The 21,713-nt window shown below is 45.0% G+C and overlaps 2 long non-coding RNA genes across 2 annotated transcripts in view; one reads left to right on the forward strand and one right to left on the reverse strand.

Moving 5' to 3' along the window:
• The window catches only part of LOC144325674 (uncharacterized), a 56,313-nt gene extending 36,324 nt beyond the window's left edge, over positions 1 to 19,989 (forward strand). The window contains exons 2-3 of the long non-coding RNA XR_013390890.1: positions 13,219 to 13,328; positions 19,825 to 19,989. This is a non-coding gene — a long non-coding RNA (uncharacterized LOC144325674). The remainder of the gene's footprint in view (positions 1 to 13,218; positions 13,329 to 19,824) is intronic.
• Positions 13,670 to 20,846, reverse strand: LOC114585399 (uncharacterized). The gene is made up of 2 exons (XR_003703889.2): positions 20,647 to 20,846; positions 13,670 to 14,261 (listed from the first exon to the last, which is right to left on the reverse strand). It is a non-coding gene; the product is annotated as an uncharacterized LOC114585399 (long non-coding RNA).
• Positions 20,847 to 21,713: the final 867 nt, after the last annotated feature.

Raw genomic sequence — 21,713 nt, forward strand, 5'->3', positions numbered from 1 at the left:
TGATCTGAAGTGCACACCCCACTTCCTCACTGCCTCCTCCCCCCCCCATGAGAGCTGAACAGCAGCTTGATATGCATTTGCTATCTTAAAATGGGGCAGATTAGTGGCTTCCTTGCACATTATCCTTTAATTAGTACCTTGTGAGAGTGTGGGGAGGGGGGTGGAGTGCAACCAAGCAGTGCTCTGGCTTTGGGGTTTGGCGGGTCTTTCAGGAAGAAGGCTTCAATGGGGACTCCTCCATTGATGCCGAGTCGACTCTCTCAATGCCGTCATCTGCTTTCCAAGTAGAAATTCTGGCCGTGTACATTTAAAGCACATTCTGCACACCCCACATTTTTGGCAACTGTAGCTTACTCTTCAAAGAGCGGCAGTTCCCAGAAGCCAGGGCTTTCCCCCCCAGCAGGAACTCAGGGGAACTCAGTCCCGGCACCTCTCAGATGGGTGCCACTGCCATTCTAAGAGAACAAGCCAGTTCCAGCACCTCTTTTTCTAGAAAAATAGCACTGCTGGCAGCCTTTAACAAATGAGTTCCTAAGATTTTTGGGGTGGGTGGGTGTGTTTTAAATGTGTGGTGTCTTCTCAGCCTCGTTGGTTTATGTCCAACATTTTCAGGTAGGGCCATTACTGTAAAGACTCCTGCCTGAAACTCTGGAGAGCCACTGCCAGTCAGTGTAGACAGTATTGAACTATATGGACCAATGGTCCAACTCAGTATAAGGTAGCTTCCTTGTTTTCCTTTCCACCTGTTTGCTTGCCAGACAAAGCCAAGGAGCAGACAGGCAGTGGCATCCTGCTGCCCACCACACATTGTTTGTTTGCTCATTCTTTTTTGGCCATATCAAAAGGTAGGTGAACAAGGTTGTCCTGGCTCCTGCTGGATGAAGGACTTGATCTTAGATCTCATTTTCTACTATAGTCTTTACTGCCTGGTAGAAAAGTATAGCAAGGATCATCAGCACCATCAGTGCAGGACATGACTGGGAGAGCCAAGATGTTGGTCCAACAGTTGATGTGCCCCCTCGGCTTGTTATAAAAGAGGCATGGCTGCAAACTAGTGGAAAGCTGGATGCAGCTTGGGTTTACACCTGCAGATGGGAACACTGACTTCAGTTGGGTCTGGGCTATCTATTCACGTTGGTGCTGGCATCTTTGTGTCTGAGACGATGGAAGAGGTGACAGTTAGGTAACTTCAGGTTAACAGTTACATAATTGTAGACTCTGGACTTAATGAACACATGAACACTCCCCCATCTTTAGTAATAATATAATAATAATAATTTATTATTTATACCCCGCTCATCTGGCTGGGTTTCCCCAGCCACTCTGGGCGGCTTCCAGCAAAATATTAAAATACAATAATTCATCAAATGTTAGAAGCTTCCCTAAACAGCGCTGCCTTCAGATGTCTTCTAAAAGTCTGGTAGTTGTTTATTTCTTATTTTCTTATTTAGATGGTCATTTGCATTCATGGGCGCTCGCAGGAGTTTTTCCAGGGGTGCCAAGAGCAAAATCAAAGTCTGAAATGGAGAGCAGGTTCGGTTTCTCACAAAAGCTGAGGCTGAATGCACATGGCTTCCCCCAAAGAATCCTGGGAGCTGTAGTTTATCCCTCACAGAGCCGCAGCTTCCAGCATCATTAACAAACTACAGTTCCCATGATTCTTTGGGGGAAGTCATGTGCCTCAAATGCACACCATGGATGGCAGCCTGAGAAGAATAGTACTTGTACATTTTACCTCCCATCTCAGAGTCTACAAAAGCTATAAGTTTATATTCTCTTTTTAAATGAAAGCTGGGGATCTGGAGGTTATGGTTTACTGCCCCCTCCCAGTGGATGCCTATTCCACTAGACCTGCTGATTTTGGGAGGGACCCTCTGCTCATTCTGCTGAGTGGGGCTCTGTTCATCTGTTGTGATGTCCTGAGACCTCCGTTTGTCTCAGCCAGAGGTGTACTGCTCCAGGGTCACGAGGGGTCAAAGACCCATCACTAGTTCTGCAGCAGGGTCCCCTTCTCCAGAGTCCTAAAGCCTCCTGATCAGCATGAAAGGGGAGCTTTTTAGCCACTGAGAATAAGCCCCCTCACTCTTTCTGTTGGTTGGAGCCAATAAGAATGAAAGGAGGTGAGTCCGGTGCTGAGGATTGGCTTCTGGGATCACTCTGGAAAAGGTACTTGGGTTGAACACTGCAGAGGTTCTTTTGTATGCTCCAAGCTAAGCATTTGGGGACACTGAAAACACAAGGTTTTCACTTCCAATAGAATGGTGTGTAAGTATGTACAGTGGAACTTCAAGAAAAGCACAATTAAGTCGCTCCAAAAAAGAGAGAGAAGATATTGGAGCACTCCCAATCATTTGTCTATCTGTACGGAAAACAGAAGATTTAGCTAAAAGGAGATCTGCATTGTTTCTCTCATTATAATTATTGTCAAAACAAAAAAATTCCTTCCAGTAGCACCTTAAAGACCAACTAAGTTAGTTCTTGGTATGAGCTTTCGTGTGCATGCACACTTCTTCAGATACACTGAAACAGAAGTTGCCAGATCCTTCTATATAGTGAGAAGGTGGGGAGGGGTATTACTCAGAGGGGTGGTGGGAATGGGTGATTGGCAGATAGCTGTGATGAGCCTGTTGACGACTTTAAACGACTGCAGTAGGTCTTACAGGAAAAAGCAAGGGGTGAGAAGGTGAAAAATGGCTTTGTTATGTATAATGAGATAAGAATCCAATGTCTTTGTTCAGGCCAGGTCTCTCCGTGGTTTTAAGTTTGGTAATGAGTTCCAATTCAGCAGCTTCTGCCTGTCTGCTCCTTGGCTTTGTCTGGCAAGCAAGAGAAGCTGCAGTCGTTTAGAGTCGTCAACAGGCTCATCACAGCTATCTGCCAATCACCCATTCCCACCACCCCTCTGAGTAATACCCCTCCCCACCTTCTCACTATATAGAAGGATCTGGCAACTTCTGTTTCAGTGTATCTGAAGAAGTGTGCATGCACACGAAAGCTCATACCAAGAACTAACTTAGTTGGTCTTTAAGGTGCTACTGGAAGGAATTTTTTTGTTTTGACTATGGCAGACCAACACGGCTACCTATCTGTAACTATAATTATTGTATAATTATAAGATTATTGTAACATGAGTTTGACCAAACTGCGGGAGGCAGTGGAAAATGGGAGTGCCTGGTGTGCTCTGGTCCATGGGTCATGAAGAGTCAGACACGACTAAACCACTAAGCAACAACAAACAACAACAAGAAGAAGATTACTGTATAACCTTAGAAGGTTGTAGAATGTTAGAAGAGAGCGGGCCTGTGAGGGGGAATGGCTGTTACTATCATGAAGGAACACTGCGCATCTGAATTTGCCCCTAAACTACTGGTCTTGCAACGGTTAAAATTCAGGGCAGCAGAAAATTACCATTTGGAGATCTAGTTTTGGGAATAGTTAGACTCTGGAGTAAACGGGACAGTTCAATCAGAATGATGGAGGCATTCCCTCTTAAGTTTGATTGTGACAGAGACAACATTATGGAGTCCTTCCTGCATCTTGTGAAAAGGAAAAAGGAAAGAAAAAAAAGGACACAGAACTTTTATGAAGATTTATTTCTTTCATATTGTTTTATGAAATTAAATAGAAAAAAGATCAGTCTCAAGAAAGGGAAGATGTGTAGCAGTAATTTAGATGTAAACACAATTAAACCACTGGGCACCAGCATATTTTTCCCCATCTAGGCAAGAGTTCAGACAGAAGTCACCACAAGTTTTAAAAGACAAATCTACTCTAAGATGTGAACTAAAAAAAGGAAACTTCTTCTTTTGGAAAACAACTGTTGCATATGAAATAATGGAGAGAAAACCAAACCATAATCAAATACAGGTACAGTGAAAAGGAGGTATGGATAGTAGCTAGGTAAAGGTAAAGGTAAAGGGACCCCTGACCATTTGGTCCAGTTGCGGACGACTCTGGGGTTGCGGTGCTCATCTCGCTTTATTGGCCGAGGGAGCCAGCGTACAGCTTCCAGGTCATGTGGCAAGCAGGACTAAGCCGCTTCTGGCGAACCAGAGCATTGCACAGAAACGCCAGAGCGGTACTTATTTATCTACTTGCACTTTGACGTGCTTTCGAACTGCTAGGTTGGCAGGAGCAGGGACTGAGCAACGGGAGCTCACCCCGTCGCGGGGATTTGAATCGCTGACCTTCTGATCGGCAAGCCCTAGTCTCTGTGGTTTAACCCACAGCGCCACCTGCGTCCCACAAGTAGCTAGATAATTACATTTAATACAAGTGCAGATGACAAGTATCTTCTTAAAGGAGGGAAAGGCAGCCATGTTGGCTCATAAGGACAATTCCAAAATCTGTATCAGCGACATACCGTTAGTAGCACACCAAAATATTATGAAACAGTATGTACACTTTCAACTTCCCCAGAACTCTTCAGGCAGATCCATACCATACATTTAAAGCACATTCAATGCACATTTAAAGCACATGATTTCCACAAAGCATGTGGGGAATTGTCATTTCCCCATCACAGAGCCATTATTCCCAGAAGCCCTTCTAAACTACCCGGTATGTAGAAGCCAATCAGTTGTTATTTTTGGATAGCCTTGCTTTGCTTCCAGACTGATAGGCACTCAGCCACTTGAGCTTGCTATTAGAGGGAATTAATGATTATTTTAAAAAAAACCACCATTCATTTTGTAGTGGACAGCAGGTGGAACTGTGGAAAGGACACAACTCAGATTTGGAATCCAAACCTTCACGGTGAATCTGCCAAGACTTGAGCTTGCTAAATTGAAACTGGCCTGCAATTGATGCATGTTCTGTTGTTCACAAGAGCATGATGCACTCGTCAACCTGGGGTCAGTGCCCAAGGTGATCTTATGGTGATGGGTAGGAATGAAAACATTGTGCATATCCACCGCAGGCCTTCAAATTCCCGTGCTCACCGGTGGTTATCCTTGAACTTTCTTCTTAATCAATGAAACTTTGACAAAGAAAAGAGACAACCAATTTTGAAAGTTTTTTCCTGATTATAAATCGAAATGGACGGAGTCTCCTGGATGCATTTTTCCTGGCCAGGGCCATTTTGGCGTCATACATCATTAAAGCTCCGTCGCTCTGGTGATGTATTAGCGCCATACATCCTCGGAACAATGCTATCCTGATGATACATCACTCTTTTCCACATAATGTCAGCCTCTCTCTATCGTAACATCAACCAACAAGAACACACTGAGGACAGGCAATACGTTTTAATTTATGATTTCTTTTTTGCATCCATCCTCCCCCCGACCCCTTTCCCCAATTGACTTTTGGAAACTTCTGCTTATTTCCAAATGGGGTGATAAATTTTCCCCTCCTTTGGTTTTACATGAGCTCAAGATCCTTGAAAGGCTCCAGGTAATACCTTCTCCATGCATTTGTCCGGATCGCGACTGACTCAGATCCTAGAGAGGCCTCCTCTGAGGAAGAGGCCTGGGAACCCATGGAGAAGAACGCAAGATTTAAGAATCTGCTGGATCAGACCAAAGGCCTTTTTAGTCCAGCAACCTGTTCCCAACAGTGGCTAACCAGGTGTCTCTTCGAAAGCCTATAAGCAAGGCATGAGAACCCAGTGCTCCCCAGTGAGATGTATTCTGGGGGCATGCTATCTCTGATCCTGACATAGTCATTGTTCAGCCCTGAACAGGTATGGAGTCCTCAGAGAATGAACTAGGTTGAGAGTTGATGGAGAACCCCTGGAACTGTCAGAGGAGGCAACGCCCACCCCTAGCTAGTCCTCAAGAGCACTGATGGCGAAAGCTTCAGGACCAGGCCAAAGAGCAATGACACAGTATGTGTCAAGAACCCCAGAGTTGCTGGTTTACTTGTAAGCATTCTTTAATACACCACTGCCAGCAGCTGTAGCAAGAGCATGGTTTAGGAGGCCAGAGTATATAAGGCCTCCGTCTTCAGCCTTCCAGTTGTTGGAAACTAACACAGGTTTCCTGCTAGTTCATGTTTTGCTGTGATGGACCTGAACTCCTGAGATAGACCACAGACTGCCGCCTGACTCTGCCTCTGGATCACATTTGGCCCTAGACCTGCTTCTTTGTGCTTGACTTGTTTGGCTTGTGTTGTATCTGCAACCCTGTCCTCATTGGTGAGTCTGTTGAGGAAGGTGTCTGTCTTCTGTAACTGGGGCCCTAAGCCCCTGAGAACATCCCCCGACGTGGTCATTGATATGGCGTGATGCAGGATTGGTTTCTAATATAGCCCTACAGAGGTGCAGGTGTTTTTGCCTTTTGCTGTTTGACTACTGCATCTTCCGCCTTGTACCCATTTGTAGGAAGTGGAAGGTCCTAGTGGTCGAGGAGATGGCTTGCATACAGCAGCTACTCACAAAGACCTTTACATGATAAAGAGAAAGGCCTTGAGAAAAAGGATCTCAGTACTACAGACAATGTGTAATTGGGACTCTAGCCACTGTTCTGCAATATTTCTTCTTCTCCTTCGTGGTTCTTATGAAAGAAAGCACGTGCATCTTACGACAAATTTTGTTTCTTCTTGGGGTGAACCAGGTGTCAAGATGATTGTACCTTACATAAGCACTTCCGTGTGCGTGTGTGTATGTGTATACAAACACACACAGCACTATTATATAACGTACATGGCAGGGCTCTCCTTTCTTCTTTATTAGATTGCCTAGCATTTCTTCATAATGCCTTTCCTTTTAATACCTTCTATCGTAAGACATCGCCGCAAATAACAGACCCCGATTGCCTGCATCAATGCCCCTGTTGCTGCCAGCCTAGCTTTGTGTCTCTGGCGTCAGGATTAGAAGAAACAGGACAGTCAGACGTCTCTCTCTCTCTCTCTTTCTCTCTCTTTGTGGTGGTGGTGGTGGTGGTGGTGGTGGTGGTGGTGGTGTGTGTGTGTGTGTGTGTAAGTCTCAATCAGAAAGGAGTTAAGCTAGCAATAGATTATTTCAGCACGGAAGAACAGGGGAGAGAGGGTGCTATTTCAGAGCATGTTCAATAGAGGGCAGCAGTCTCTATCTGCACACACTGGATTGTTTAATAATGGGGTTGCATTCTGCCCTGGCTAATGTTACAGCTCTTTGGTGAAATCAGTTCAGGGTTTTTCTTTACGAAATTAAACTCAACTTTAAGATTGCTTTGAGGAGCATCTATCACCATTTAATAGTTATATTTTTGTTTATCTCCTCAGGCTTATTTTTATTTTTTTGTTATTAAGTTATATACTATATAACTGTTTTTAAAAACTTGTGTAAAAAACCCCCCAACCTCAGCTAATTTTAGAGACACATCCTGTGGCCTTTTATTTATTTAGGAAATTGGTACTCTAGTCCTTTTCTCCATATGGAGAACTCTCATCAAGGCAGCTTACAAAGTAAATTAAAATAATCGAAATGGAATAACACGATTAACAATAGGATCAACAGTGGTACCGGAATTAAAGCAATAAGCCACCGTGAGCGGACAAGGTCCAGAAAGGTAGCTTATAAATATTTTAAATAGATGAAAACAAATCCAGCAAATCAAGATTAACATAGCTTGCCAAGGAGGCCAAAGCTCAGTGGAAGACTTGGCCTCTCCCAGGTTAAACGGAGCTCAGGTAATAGGCTTGGGAAAAGCTTCTCCCTGAGGCCTTACTGAGCTGCTGCCAATCAGGGTAGACAATACTGGGCTGGATGGGAAGGTCACGTTCAGATAATCGTATCTTGGCTTAACAAGATACGAAGGAGCATTGCAGCTTGTATGCAGCCAGCCTCTTCACTCCTTCCTTCACAGGAGCGAACCAACACCCCGGGAAGTCTTCCATTAACTACAAAGTCCTTTATGGCTCAGGACCCCAGCTCCTGTGGCGCATGACATGGGCCTAGAGTTTTCCTGCACGTTTTCCTCTACTGGGGAAAATACCGTCATTTCCTCAGGCACTGGCTACTCTTCTTGCATGTTTCATATGCACCTCCAATTCCCCCTGGCGGAGCGTAGGGCAACGCAGCCTGGGCGCACTGGCAGGAAGTGCCTCTAAGTGCCTGACCCAGGGTGGAGCTGCCACGTCCGGTGCACCACAGCTGAGGAGAGTGTGCGGCAGTGTTACTATGATTCTCCTCTTTCTGCCCGTGGGTCATGCTTGACCGTGGGGTTGCAGCTGCCCTGGCCCGTGTGCCACAGCTGAGAATGGGCAGCAGCGTTGCTTGATCTGCTGACCTTGGAGTTTCTTGTTATGAGGAATGTTATTATGGGTGTCTTAGCATTAAGGTAAAGGTAAAGGTACCCCTGCCCGTACGGGCCAGTCTTGCCAGACTCTAGGGTTGTGCGCTCATCTCACTCTATAGGCCGGGAGCCAGCGCTGTCCGGAGACACTTCCGGGTCACGTGGCCAGCGTGACAAAGCTGCATCTGGCGAGCCAGCGCAGCACACGGAACGCTGTTTACCTTCCCGCTGGTAAGCGGTCCCTATTTATCTACTTGCACCTGGAGGTGCTTTCGAACTGCTAGGTTGGCAGGCGCTGGGACCGAACGACGGGAGCGCACCCCACCGCGGGGTTTCGAACCGCCGACCATGTGATCGTCAAGTCCTAGGCGCTGAGGTTTTACCCACAGCGCCACCCGCGTCTTAGCATTACTGCCTTTCTAATGCGTTGAGTTTCAGTGTATTCCAATTTTAACCAGACCCTGGGATTGTACTCAGCAGTGAGGAGGGGACCACAGGCGTTTTAAATAAATAATAAACGAGTTGAGTAATAGGGAAGCATCGGCAATATAGTCTTTCACAGCTGGACTTTTAAGTTTAGTCATACTGTACCTGGAAGTACCAATTAGCTCAAGTCTCTTAAGGCAGTTTCTTTTTCTTTTACCGAAAACGCCTCTCCACGTTGTAACAAGCAAGGATTTTAAGCCAACTTCAAAAACATGGACGGTTTTATTGGCTCACACAGAAAGACGAGGAAATGACCTGTTCTCATCGCCATCAGGCTCATTTATATCTCAGCTTATTAATAAGCTGAGTTAGGATCACACAACCACGGCCAAAGTCTGACTGTCTAAAGGAGCCTTGTAGATTCTGGTTAATATTTAGGTAGGCACCTTGCTAATGCAGACTGTGTATGTACCAGGCATGTAAAGCACATTACTTTCGTCTACCCCGAATCCTGGGAAATGTAGTTTGTTAAGGAATTATAGCTCTGTGAGGAGTAAATTACACCCCAGAATTCTTTAGGGGAAAGCCATGTGCTTTAAATGTAGGGTTGCTTACACAGCCTCAGACTGCTGAACGCCTGCATGCAGAAAGCCCCGGGTTCAATCTCTAGCATCTCTGCTTTGGATCTTGCAGAAGCAACTGTCTTCCGTCGTGGAACCCAAGGTGTTACACCCATCCTGGCACTGACCGGTCCCAGCCCTGCTTAGCTAGCAAGGTGGTCGCCTCGTGTGCTGTCAGAGGTCAGAAGGAACTACATTAGTCTCGGCAACTGTACCAAATTGGACTGCATACCCTCCAGATGTCCCGATTTTTTCAGGGACAGTCCCGAAATTACAAACGCTGCTTTGATCCCATAATGTCCCTAGTTCTCTCACCAGCTCCACTGCTGAGCTTGGGGAGGAAGATGAGCTGGCGCTTGTCGTGAGTTGCGGGCAATGGCAGTGGCAGCTGCGAGAGAGCATCCTGTTGCCTCTCCATGGCCATTGCTGCCAGCCTCCTCCCTTGGGCAGCTCGTGGCGGCTGCTGGAGAGCAGTTGAGGAGGAGAGGCTGCTGCCACTGAGGACCAGCTTCGTGTGACACACCAGTTCTGAGGTGCAGACAGGGCAGGGCTGCCCTGGGCGGGAAGAAAGGGGGAGTGGAGCGGAACGCAAGGAGTCTTGATTTTTCGTATTTTAAAAAATGCTTTGTGCGTCTGCATCTAATCTTGCCCCTTTCTAAAAATTTATTTGTTGGTGAGCGTTTTTCTTTTTGTAAATCCGCAGAAGAAAAAAAGTAAAATAGGAAAGAAAAATAAATAAGAAAAAAGGGGGTTTTCTCAGGACGGTGGAGTGTTTGTGTGCTGTGTCCTATTGCTTTCAGTGGTGGTGGTGCTCACCCTTCTATTGATAAGAAGTGTTCCACAGGAGTAGGGAACAGAAAATAGGGGAATGGGAAAGGTCAGCAGGGGGCAAGAGTGAATAATGGCCCTATTTTCATCTGAGGAATGTTGGAGGGTATGGGACTGCAACTATACTTATTTACGGAACTCATATTTCACAGGGCTGGGCTTATCCCATGATTTCCACGGGAACATGGACATTACTAAGCAACAATATTCAGCTTCCTGGAAATCTCAGGTTTCACATTTTATTTGAAAAAAAGCAAGTCTCTAGGCCTTACAGATGTGAAGTGGCTGAAAGCGAAATAGGAATGTTTGTTGAAATCTCAGAAGCCAGAAGGGTGGCTGAAGATTTCCAGGCGTTCAGGAACAAGGATTCCCACGACCTGACAAAACCAGGATAGATCATGCCAGATAGAATCAGAGCAGAATAATTTATGCACCAGAAGAGAATGCTGATGCAGATTTGGACAGCTTATAAAAATAGTATAAATCAGGTACAGAGCAAAGATGGATTTTAGCTGTTTGTTTACTTGAATTTTTTGTTTTGGGGGCTGATGTTTTGTGAGAGTTGCTTTTCGTGTGTGGCAGTTTTATTGTGGATATGTTTTTACATATTGTATTTTTCATTCTGTATGCTGCTTTGAATTTACTTTCAATTTTCAAAAAAGGCAAGGAATGAGTTTTAAGATAAATAAAGTTGTACATAATGGATGCAGAATTTAGCACATCGCTTTGGTAAAGTGCGAACAATTCCAGGCTACTTATTGCAACCTGTAGGAGCACAGTTTTCTGTGACTAGTAGATAAACTAGCCTGGGACTAAGCTAAGCACAGATCTTGGGGCATATTCTACAGTGGTACCTTGGGTTAAGTACTTAATTCGTTCCGGAGGTCCGTACTTAACCTGAAACTGTTCTTAACCTGAAGCACCACTTTAGCTAATGGGGCCTCCTGCTGCCGCCACGCCACCGGAGCATGATTTCTGTTCTCATCCTGAAGCAAAGTTCTTAACCTGAAGCACTATTTATGGGTTAGCGGAGTCTGTAACCTGAAGCGTATGTAACCTGAAGCGTATGTAACCCGAGGTACCACTGTACTTCCATTGCTCCTACTCCCTTCACTTTCTGTTCTCAACCTCCCACCCCACATCCTGTTGCAAAGGAGGGGGTTAGGAGCACTACTGAATATCTGCCCCTACTGCAACATGCTTCCTGGGGATGATTGTCTTCTGGTGAACAGAGACCCCACCCACAATGCAATAGCCTCCCACCCCAAGTGTCAGGCCATTGGTGAAAGGGGTGTCATATTTCACTTTGATGTGGTGACGGGTGAAAGCCAAAGGGAGGGAAAACACAGCTGCATCACCATGGTGATTTATATTTGTGTTCAATTTACATCCTGCCCATCAATTTAATTGACTTTGACTGAGCATTAGGAAAAATGTATTGATGGTAAAAGCAGTTTCCTCCAGTGGAACTGATTGCCTAGAGGGGTGACGGGCTCCCTTATGGGGGGTCTTAAATTAGAGCAGGGATGGGGAAACTCAAGCCTGGTGGCTGAATGTGGCCCTCCAGACATCTCTATCAGGCCCTTGAAACTCTTTCCCAGGCCACACCCCTGTTTCATATCTTCCTTGAGTGTTTTTACTGATCATGTTCTCTGATAATGCCTTTAATGAATGATAGAGAGTGCTGATAGAAACTAGCCTACTGTACAGAGGTGAAATTTGCATTTGTGGCTCCACCCACTTCTGCCTCTGGCTCTGCCTATTGCCGCCATGTGGCCCTATGGCTGAAATAGGCTCCCCAACCTTGAGGTAGAGGCTGCACATCTGTCTGTGAGAGTCTCCACTTCTGAGGAGCAGGTTGGATGAGATTACCTTTAGATTACCTTACAACCCCCTGCAATGCAGGAATCTCAGCTATAGCATCCATGACTGATGGCTATGCAACCTCTGCTTATAAACCTTCAAGGAAGGAGAGTCCACACCCTTGGAAGGGAGACCATTCCACTGTCCAACAGCTCTTACTGTCAGAAAGTTATTTCTGATATTTAGTCAGAATCTTCTTTCTTGTAACTTGAAGCCATTGCCCCGAGTCCTACCTTCCAGAGCAGGAGAAAACAAGCTTGCTCCATCTTCCATGTGACACCCCTTCAGATATTTGAAAGTAGCTACCCCATCTCCTCTCAGTCTCCTGTTTTCCAGGCTAAACATACCCAACTCCCACAACTGTTCCTCATCAGGCTTGGCTTCCTGACCCTTGATAATCTTGGTTGTCCTCCTCTGCACATGTCAACGTCCTTCTTAAATTGTGGTGCCTAGAATTAGACACAGTATTCCAAGTTGGTCTAAGGCAAAATAGAGTGGTATTGTTACTTCCCTTGATCTGGAAACTAGACTTCTGTTGATGCAGCCTAGAATAGCACCAGCTTTTTAGGCTGCTGCATCACAGTTGACTCATGGTAAGCTTGTGGTCTGCTAAGACCTCTAGATCCTTTTCACAAGTACTACTAGTAAGCCAGGTGTCCTGCATCTTATATTTGTGCATCTGGTTCTTCCTGCCTATGTGCAGAATCTTACATTCGTCCCTATTGAAATTAATTCTGTTAGCTTGGGATTGTTCTCCAATCCATCAAGGTCATCTTGAATCCTGATTCTGTCTTCTGCAGAACGAAAACTGTTTCTTAAGAAGTACTTTTAAAGGGCAAAAGAAGAAAGAAGAAAAAAATGCAAGAGATCTAGTGTGTGTGTGTGTGTAATAAATAGGAAAAAAGTAGTAGTTGGTCTCCATTGATTCTAGAATAAAAAGTTGTGTGTACTCATCCTAAAGGTCCATCCGGGGTGCAGTCAAGGCATCACTTGGGGGCCGAGGTCCATGGCCCCCACTTAGCAGAATGAGCTGGAGGTGGCACATATTGCTTTACTAAGACTGCATCTGGCCCTGCCTTGATTCCTAGGGTTCCTAGGAGACTATTAACTGTGAAATTGTGTGCATGTATGCATATATTCAAAACAGTGCCTTTATTTTGAGATATTTAAGATCAAACCAAATAAAGCAATGAATGGGTATCTTCCCCCAAATGAAAACGTTTAGTTATTGGCTTTTTTTCATGTCGTGCCTCTCTCTCCTGCAGGAGGCTCCTTCCAAAGACGGTGAAGTGTTTACTTGCCTCATACTTGGTATGAATGAATATTTCTGCAAAATGTAGGCCACAGTGCCTCAAGCGACAGGATGTGCCACAGGGTGGGTACTTTGCATTCATATTCAACAGCTCTTCCATTTCTTGTTTGCTTCCTTATGTAATCATTCTAATACGATAAATATGTATAGAATCCCATAAAGCCTCCCACTGGAGAGAAACAAACGTGGCAGAGGCGAGTGGGCAAAAGGAGAGCGCGCCTGAGAAAAAGGTCGGAGCAACGGGAGGCTGCACATGTGCCCAAACTGATGCGCAGTGAATTATCACCCCCAAGGTTTTTTTTTAGTGTGCAGTTGGACACCAAATGTAGAGTCGGGGTGCGTGTGGATTTGTGCAGTTGGGAAGCTGATAATATTCATTTTGAATAATGGGGAAATTAGACATATTAGAAGTATGTGTTTATTAAGCACTTGAATGACAGGCCATGTCAGGAACAGCATGCACACAAATTATAGAAGGGTTGGAATGCATTCAATTTCCATACTTAAAACGAACTGTCCAAACCATATTAAAGGACCTTCTTCTTTTAGCTGGAGCCTTGTCTTCCACACCTTCATCTTTAGGCAGTTTAATGCCTTGTTGCATCCTTGTAAATATTTTTGTACATGTTCGTTATTGAACTAAGGCAGATTAAAATATGAAATGTTGCCGGGTGGTAGGTAAGGCTCCTGTGGAGTACCCCTGATGCAGGCTGTAAACAAGGAGCAACGCACGCTTTTGTGTTCCTTCGCCTTTTTCTGTGTCTGACAGGGCGCTTGTGCATTTGGCAAATCTGTTTAAAAAACCCTGATTACCCCACTGGGGTTCAGTGTGTGCAGTTGAACCAGTGTTATGCACAGGGCTGAGCGGCAGTCAGTCTTTGCGATTGATTGGACATTGTTTTGGCTGGAAATAACACTGGTGGTGCCTTTTCAGTTAGCGCTTGTTGGCAGGGCAGAGGTCTCGGCAAGGCTTAAAAGTCTGCTTTGGAATATAGTCTGATTTAAATGGGAAAAGAAAAGAAAGAAAAAAGAGCATTGAATGTTCAAAACATTATTATAAGATGAGATCTTATAATAAAATGTGAATGTTAACAATACAAGCAGTCAAATCTCTCCCAGGATGAGAGGAAAAGGAGACAAAAGACGTCAAAGGATCATGAAGGTCTCTATAAATGCCTGTTTCTGGGGCAGCCGACTGGGTCTCTTAAAAGAGATAGCTAAGCCAAACTTATCGATGTTCTTATAGCCAATGTGGTGCCCTCTAGTTGTTGTGGGCCCCAACTTCCATTGGCCACAGCCAATGGAGCACAAACATCTGAAAGGCACTAGGTTGCCTACAACCAATATGAAGCCGGATGTGGAATATTCAGGACAGACAAAAGCAACTAATTATTCATGCGGTGCCTGGTTAAACTAAAGAATTCGTTCCCACAGGATGTAGCAATTGGCGACCAACCTGGATGACTTTGAAAAAGGAGTAGACAAATTCATGGAGATAAGGCAATCAATGGCTGCCCGCCTCAGTGGCTATCTCCTACCTGCACTTTTGGAGGCTATATGTCTCTGAATACCAGCTGATCAGATTCACAAGTGGGGCTATTGGTTCTAGGTTCTCCTTGCAGGCTTCCCAAAGTCATCTGGTTGGCCACTGTGAAGAAAGGATGCTGGAGATGGGCTTTTGGCCTGATCCATCAGGGCTCATCTTATGATCTTTAGACTGGCCACTGCTGTGACTCTGTAAGGCTGGTTTTTATGCTCATAGATGTTTGCCCTCCAGCAAAATAATTTAGTTATTTATTATATTTATATCCCACCTTTCCCCCCAAGGAGCTCAAGGAGGCATGCATGAAAGACAGATCAAACATTATAGTTCAAAATGATGCTTGATAACAGTCGCCACCGTGACCTGAGATATTGATGCTTCGGTTGGATAATTACATATCTTCTGTTCTGCAGTGTCAACACTGAATAGACCCACTGAAATTAATGGGCTTGAGTAACATTGGTCCATTAATTTCAATGGGTCTAATCTAAGCATGACTAATGTTGGGTGTAACCTATAGCATTATCCTGCATTGTGTTGTCCTTATTTTTGGGGTGGGGGTGAGAAATGTACTTGCCTTTGGGTCCAGCTTGGCTGCTTATACGTCCTTACTAGGGCTGCAGCTGGATTTTAGCTGATCAATCATGAGGTGTGTTGTTGTTGTTTTTTAAAAAAATCATTGTTATTAAATAAAAATACTGCCCCATATAATAAATTATAGCACAAGAAAGAAGAGAAAAGGGACATAATCGTATCATTTGTATTCTAACATATTATAAATATATACTTTCCCATAAATCTATTTACCTTACATTCCTAAGAAACATCTTAAATTAGCTATATGTATAATAAAGGGAAATGGTAGTACCACTCCTATTCTGCCTTAGTCAGACCCCACCTGGAGTACTGTGTCCAGTTCTGGGCTTCACAGTTTAAGAAGTATACTGTATAGCCAAACTGGAATTCCTGCAGATGAGGATGGCCAAGATGATCAAGAAGATGGAGCAAGCTTGTTTTTTGCTGCTCTGGCATTCAAGTTACAAGAGAGTCCAACCAAAGATTAGGATGAACGTTCTGATGGTAAGAGCTGTTCCACAGTGGATCAGACTGTCTTGCAAGGAGGTGGGTTCTTCTTCATTGGGGGCTTTTAAACAGAGTTTGGATGGCCATCTGTCAGGCCTTCTTTAGCTGTGATTCCATTTCCTACATTGCAGCAGGTTGGACTAGATGCCTCTTGGTATCCCTTCCAAACCTATGATTCTATGATTATGTGAAATACAAGCACAGAGGGTTTGAAGGTCGAACCATATTAGTTTTATTCTATTTCTCAAATCATCTACCCATTAAATTTCTGCATAGGTACCAACAATAGTTTTGAACAAGAAGCGTATTTCCTTTTTCTTTTTAGAATATGTGTGCTTTTAGACTGGGCTTTTAGAGATGGCTGATTGCTTTTCCTAATGTAGTTTTTTCTGGCTTTCTGGCTGCCCATTAATTGTTCCTTTTCATGTTATTTGTAATGCTTTTGTGTCTTTTTTAATTACCAACTGTTAGCCCCACTGAATTTTTGTTTTCTAAAGAAAGGCAGGCTATACAGTTTAAATAATAGTAATAATTTTTAAGCATGGTGTGAAAACACTTTTGATCCCCCCCCCCCCCCGTATCTCCACCCTATTCATTAAACACCGGAAAAATCTTCTGTTTGATGCTCATTGACTTGTGGCCTAATCTTAAACATATATATTCAGCAGGCCTTCACCTTCCTCCTTAGTCAGTTTTGCATATGATTCATAGTTGAGAAAGGGTATTTTGCCATGCCATGACCACCTTTGGATGCCATGGCTAGCTTAGGGTTTAACCATGGTTTCAGGCTGAGCACCAAGGCTAACCCCCACCCTCCCACATCAGACGTATGCAATGCTCTCAAGAAAAAGAATTATGAATCAAGGACAAATTACTGTGTGCTATTCATTTTGATTGTAAACTGCTTTCAGGAGTCTTTGTTGGAAAATTGATTGACTGGACCAGATTACCGTGGCCTAGTTAATTTCACTCCTAAAGTCAACTTTAAAAAGATTGCTTTTATGGCAAGGAAGTGAAGAGGGGGAGTTTGCATGAGGGAATATGTAAACCTGTCCTTCCGTATACCTTTTTTTAAAAAAAACACCGATTTTTTAATTTTATTTTTTAAAGTTCAACAACTTTCTTAGGCGCTGGGAGGGGACTATGCATTGTGGGCACTATCCAACAGGCACATCTGCTGGCTGTCATGCTGAGGGCAGGCAGGTATTCCCATCCAGTCCAGCATCCTGTTCTCACAGTAGCCAACCAGATGTGTATGGGGAAGCAGGATCTGAACGCTATTGTGCTTTCCCCTCCTGCGGTTTCCAGCAAGCTGGTACTCAGAAGCATACTGTCCCCCACACTGGAGGTAGAACATATCCATCAGGGTTAGTAGCCATTGAGAGCCTTATCCTCCATGAATTTGTCTAATCCTCTTTTAAAGTCACCAAGTGTCCATTGCAGGATAGCTCAGTTGGTAGGGGATGAGGCTCAATCTCAGGCTCATGGGTTCGAGCCCCACGTTGGACAAAAAGTTATTGTATTGAAGGAGTTTGGGCTAGATGACAACCTTCACGGTTCCTTTCAACTCTAAGGTTCTACTATGCAGCAGGAGGACACAAACATACGAAACTTTTTTTTAAAAAAGGTTTTATTTTGTTCTTAAGGGGAGGGGTCTGGGCTGCCTGGGAGTGGGGTCCCAGCCAACAAAATGGCTGGGGCAGGTCCGGGGGTGGGGATGCACTGGGACAACCGATCTCAGTGATCACAGGTAGGAGGAGGAATTACGCTAAGACCAGATCATGTCATTACCCAGAAGGCAGATTTAGTCATTGTTTGAGGGCTATCCCTGCCTCCAGGTCTGGTTCTAACCGGATGGATACTGGAATCAGCAAGGGATACCCACATGACCTGAAGGTGCTGCTGTGCAATGCCAGGTCAATGATTCATAAGACCACTGCCATCCATGACTTGATCGTGGATGGAGGACTTGACCTGGCATGTGTAAAACAGACTTGGTTGGATGAAGCAGATGGGCCTGTCCTTGCCGCTGCTTGTCTACCAGGTTTCTCTTACGCACAGCAACCCAGGCCTTGTGGGCGGGGGGGGGGGGGTTGCAGTGAATTGTAGTTGGGCAATAGGGCAGTACAGGATTCCTTTTGGTGTACCGACCTCCCCGCTGCACCAAGTATTCCCTGCCCGAGCTGCTTCAGGTCGTGGCGGATGTTCTCCTGGAGACACCTAGTTTGGTTGTCCTAGGGAATTTTAACATTCATGCCGACACGACCTTACAAGGCGCCACTTGGGACTTCGTGGAAAGCATGGCCTCCATGGGGCTGTCCCTTAATAAGTCTGATCCAACTCATAACCCTGGACATGCCTTGGACCTGGTGTTCACCTCTATGGATGTTGGTGATCTGACACTAAGTAAAAGTGAAACTGACCTGGAGGCACAGGTTAATTCTGTGTCCAGGGCAGCTGTTTATCAGCTCCACCTGGTACGCAGGCTGAGACCCTACCTGCCTGCGGACTGTCTTGCCAGAGTGGTGCATGCTCTAGTTATCTCCCGCTTGGACTACTGCAATGCGCTCCATGTAGGGCTACCTTTGAAGGTGACCCGGAAACTACAACTAATCCAGAATGTGGCAGCTAGACTGGTGACTGGGAGTGGCCGCCAAGACCACATAACACCATTCTGCCCGGACACTGAGGTCCAGTGCCAAGGGCCTTCTGGCGGTTTCCTCGCTGCGAGAAGCCAAGTTACAGGGAATCAGGCAGAGGGCCTTCTCGGTAGTGACACCCGCCCTGTGGAACGCCCTCCCATCAGATGTCAAAGAGAAAAACAACTACCAGACTTTTAGAAGACATCTGAAGGCAGCCCTGTTTAGGGAAGCTTTTAATGTTTAATAGACTATTGTATTTTAATATTCTGCTGGAAGCTGCCCAGAGTGGCTGGGGAAACCCTGCCACATGGGCGGGGTATAAATAATAAATTATTATTAATTATTATTATTTTAATAGCAATAACAACAGCACTAGATATCCCTTGCTGTCCTTCCTCCGGCAGGTGGAGGACCATTTTATTCCAACAGGCTTTTGAGAACTGGCTGTTTTAAATATATAACAATATATTTGTTTTTATATTGTTTTAATTGTGTTATAGTTTAATTACTTGTAAACATTGTTTATTTTTTAAAAAATATATGCTTTCAGCTTTTCATATTTTGTCCATGTTGTTTTGATTCTGGTAAGCAGCCTTGAGTCTGGGGGAAATGTGAGATATAAGGAAATATAATGACACCATGTGGGTGCAGGAAGCAAACAGAGAATACTGGAGAGAAGTTGAAGAGGCGTAAATCCAAAGATGGACGTGAGATGCTCTAGAATCATCATCATCATCATCATCATCATCATCATCATCATCATCCCCATATTTATGAAGGCTGGAGGTGTCCTAAATCTTTGCATGGGAGTTTTCCATAAACTGGGAGGATTGTGACACATTTTTTTAAAATCCTCTCTTGACCTTGAAATGGCACCACATTGTAAGACATTATAAACAGCTCCTCCTTTTCCTGCCTTTGCTCATTTGGAGCGAATTGTCCCTATCCTACCAAGTAGTAGCAGTGTTCTTATTATTTTTGAGGAAGGTGGGGAAATACAATTAGATTTTTTTTTTAAAGAGAAGGCAAAAATAGGAATTCTGATTAAAAGCACAGTCTCTTTCAAGTTTCCTTCATTTGCAGAATCACCTGCAAGCAAAATTGCCCCCGCGGAGAATAAAGTGAGGAGTCCCACCGAGTGGCATATGGGATCAGGCCTTTTGGGGGACATTTTTTACGGTTGTGATCCGCTACCAACCACTCCAGCCAATGTGATTATATTTAAACCAGGAACCGGAGAGAAGTTGATCGGCATAATGCAATTTGTGGGATTACTTTCTGTCTGTTCCAGGGGCACAAGGGAAGAAGATATGAATAAGGAGAGGTGGAAGACGATGAACGGGATGGAGACCCCCTCCCCAAGGCCTTTATTCAGTGTTTCTTCTGAATGTCTTTTCCAGAATGGGTTGCTGCCAGTCATGTAAGCCAAAGCACAGATTTCATGCAGGTATTTTTATTTTCTTATAGCCCTAGTGTTCCTCCCGTTTTGAGCTACCAGCTCCCATTTGTTGCCAAGGAGCAAACGATATGTTACGGTGCAGCCACGTTCAACAACAAATCCCCAAGGGTCCCCACTTTCTTCCCTACCAAAATAGCCTTGGGGAGGTTATGACTTGCTTTGCAGAAGAGAGATGGAAGGGGTTCTTAGCCCTGTGCCTGCAATCAGTTTCCCCTCCCCAAAACTCTTCCCTCGGCTGCTTCTGTCAAGGTGCATGTTTATAAGAGAAACACAGTCCCCAAACACATACAGTATCAGCGAAAAGTGAAATTCACTTGAAGGGTTAAGCACGTTCTGCCTTTCCCCATGTTCCTTCTCCCCTTCAAAAGCAAACCTTCCCATGGGCACTTTGTAAGGAAGGCTAGAGCCACTGGTGCTATCCTATAATAATCAGTTTGTCCCATATTCCCTCTTTAAAAGAAGCAGATTGCTACTCCAACCAAATTCTGAGTACCACCCCCCACCCCAAGCTGCATTAGAATAAAAATGAAAACATCAGTAGACATCATCGCAGATCTCCCACTAAATGCACTTGTTTACAAGTAGGCAAAGTAAATGCAACATTATCAATGTACAAGAAGGCAGCCCCCCCCACCCCTGCAACAAGGAAATTACCATCTAAAATTCAGCACAGGGGAAACCTGAGCTCAGTGGGATCTGCTCTGCATGCAGAAGGTCCCAAGTTCAATCCCTGGCATCTTCTGGTAGGGCTAGGGAAGCTCCTTGTCCAAAATTCTGATTTGCTCCTGGCGAGAAGTTAAGATAATGCTGAGCGATAGGGACCAATGTTCTGACTTGGTTTAAGGCTGCTTCCTATGTTTAAGGGCCATAGCCCTGTGTTAGAACATCTGCCTTGCATGCAAAAGGTCTAAACTTCAGTCCCCAATGGGGGAGTGCTTAATTATTCCAATTTATTTAACTATGCCTGGCATAGCCTCTGAGCAAACATGCATAGGATTGGGCTCTACATTTTGTACTGGAATCTCAGGATGATACTTTGCAATAAGGAAGGGCTGCAGCTCAGGGGTGGAGCAGCTGCTTTGCATGAAGGTCCTGGGTTCAAACCTCAATAGCATCTCTAGGTGGAGCTGGGAGAGACGCCTGAAACCCTGGAGCATTGCTGCCTGCCAGTGTGTGGATGACATTGAGCTAGGTGGACTAGGGATCTGATCCAGTATATAAGGAAGGTTTTGTATGCTTGTCAACGGTGTAGCCAGCCCCCACTGGGGACCCAAGCCCAGGGGGGCAGGGGCACGCAAAAATAACCTGTAAGGGTGTGGAGTACATGCTGCACATGTGTGTGGCAACACGATGCCACTATTGTGGCGAGATCAAACGCAGGGGAAGCTTCCCCTCCATCTTGCACCGCGGCACAAAGGCGTTGCAAATTTTCTTGCCCTTCCTCCTCACCTTACCCTTACTCAGGACGCTTCAAGTACATGGGTCACGTAAATTGCAGTAATTTCTAATGTGGCATTGCGGTAAAGTGATTTTTTGTATGCGTGTGTGCCAGTACAGCTCCTTGCCAATGGTGCAAGGGACCCTAGCCATGCCTGTGGGCCTTTTTTCGTTTGCCCGCTATTTGGGAGGTCTGCGGAGGATGCATTTGGCAACGTGAGAACGGGCCTTTTCAGGGGTCGCTCTCCGCCTGTGCTCTCCCTTGCAAGGCTCTCCTGGCACCA

Source organism: Podarcis muralis, chromosome 15 (assembly GCF_964188315.1).
Source record: "Podarcis muralis chromosome 15, rPodMur119.hap1.1, whole genome shotgun sequence".
Classification (NCBI taxonomy): Eukaryota; Metazoa; Chordata; class Lepidosauria; order Squamata; family Lacertidae; genus Podarcis; species Podarcis muralis.